Source organism: Peromyscus californicus, unplaced genomic scaffold (assembly GCF_007827085.1).
Source record: "Peromyscus californicus insignis strain IS unplaced genomic scaffold, ASM782708v3 Scaffold_4__1_contigs__length_199733344, whole genome shotgun sequence".
NCBI classification, from domain to species: domain Eukaryota; kingdom Metazoa; phylum Chordata; class Mammalia; order Rodentia; family Cricetidae; genus Peromyscus; species Peromyscus californicus.
Window position 1 is genome coordinate 8741332 of NW_026294562.1, and position 2350 is coordinate 8743681.

Genomic DNA, 2350 nt, shown 5'->3' on the forward strand with positions numbered 1-2350 from the left:
AAAGGAAATGAGAAAATACAGTTTGTGTTGTGAAGTGGATGGTTCTCTGTGGCCCTGCACAGCTGCATAATGGGGCATGTTGTAGCCTCTGGATCTGCTCAGCACCGACTCTGGAATTTCCAAAATGTCATAACAGCATGCTTTCAAAATAATATGCTCAGGCCCTGCACCCCCAAGTGTGTAATATTGTCAGGGTGTTTTATCTGCTGCCATGGATTGTGCACATGACGAATCCATTTCCCCCAACAAACCATCACGTATGTCCACACTGTCTATAAATTTTGAATTCTGACAGCTCTGCAATTATCCTCTGACGTCTGGATTGACCTGGGTTGAATGTAATCGGAGGGTGATGTTCTTAAAGAATAAAGGAGCTGTCACTCTTTTCTTCCTGATGGGTCCTTTCTGGAAAAGGTGATGTCAGACATATGCAAGGCTTAACCTTGCTAGAGAAAGTCCCCCATACTTTCCCCTGGGTAGAAGAGATTGAACAGGACTGATCTGTAAGCATCCCACCTCTGGGGGTGATAACAGGGTCACTGTGTACTTAGGTTTGGCTTTGTAATAATACATCTGGCATCAATAGACTTCCTTTCCTTCCAAAGTGCTTTCCTATTCGTGATCCCACTGCCCTCACAAGAGGAGGATGAGGATTTGGTTTCCCTGCTCTGGTTCAGGGCAGGCCACTTCACCCTGCTCAGATCCAGTCGCTGGAATCACTGTTGACTGCTCAGGGTTATGTGAATGCAAATGCAGCAGGGAAGTGTTTTGGAAAATATGAAACGTTGTGAATAGAAACAGGCTGTGATAGTAACAGTCAATTACACACTCTATAAGTTGCAGAGATGGAACACCAGTAATAGCACAGTAAAGAGATTTTCATATAAATTGGGTGTGGTGGTTCATGCTTGTAATCCCTGCACTCAGAAGGAGGATCAGAAGATCAAGACTATTTTCTGCTACATAGACAGTTTGGGGCAAACCTTGGCTACATGAGATGCTTGCTGTCTTAGAAGAAAAATTGTTTCCATCTTTACTTTGTGAAGACAGCTGACTCATGTGCGTGGACAAGACACATTACTTTAGTAGGCTCAGATTTTTTTTTAGTTTCTTACTTCGACAGATACCTAAAATATAGGTCAAGTCATTGCTGGTATTGGCTTGTTGTAGGCAGAAATTTCTTCAGTCTTGCCTTGCCCAGCAGTCTGGACGAATCTCTTCCACATGCTGTCCCGAAGCCACTTATTAAATAATTACACAGAGGCTTATATTAATTACAGACTGTATGGCCTATGGTTTTAGCTGCTTGCTAGCTAGCACTTTCATCTTAAATTAACCCATTCTTATTAATCTATATGTTGCCATGTGGCTGTGGCGTTACCGGTCTGCTGGCATCTTGTTGCTCCTTGGGCGGCAGTTGGCATCTCTCTCCACTCTACCCATCTTCTCTCTGTATCTCTGCTTGGATTTCCCCCTGGCTGTAAGCTTTCTTGCCATAGGCAAAACAGCTTTATTTATTATCCAATGGGAGCCACACATACTCACAGCATACAGAAAAACATCCTATGGCAGCTTGTTCTTCACTTTGACAAAGAAAAGTATTTCACATACAACAGAAAAAGATGTTATGATGAGATCAATTTTGTTTCCAATTTATTTTGTGCAAATACAAAATTTGGATTCGTGTATGTAATAAAATGCTGACCAAAACTGACTCGAAGATGAAATTTATTGACTTGTGGAGTAAACGGGTATGTAGCAGTACAGGCTTCAGTCATGAAGGTGATCCAGGGATTCAAATGGATTCCTCAGGACTTCTTTCTATCTGTCTCTAGGGTCTTCTCTTCTTTATATTGACATTGTCCAGTCTCTTCTCGAGTGATAAACAGCTCCCAGCAGCCTTAGGCTTTCGTCTTCAAATCTTAGCATCTTCCATGGAAACAGAGTTTTCTTTCCTTAATGACTTCAACCTAAGTCCCAGGACTAAGACTCCTGGGACTGAAGTGGAATCCCTGCCCAGGCAGACATTGTTTTCCAGGCAATGGGTATGTGGTTAGCTTGGGCTGTTTCTATTCTTTATTGCTTTCTCTAGGGTGGGGGTAGGGTTAGAAGTGGGCTCAGCCTCATTGGAACCACATGGACAGAGGCTGGTTGTGGCTATTCCCTAAAGGAGAATGGAGAGAATGTTAAGAGCAAATAGAGAGGCTGGAGAGATGGCCCAGTGGCTAAGAGTGTAGTATGTACTGACAGAGAACCCAAGTTCAACTCCCAGCACCCATCAATAAATACAGCTCCAGGAAGGTCTGATGCCTCTGGCTTCAGAGGGCACCTGCACTCACATGCACATATC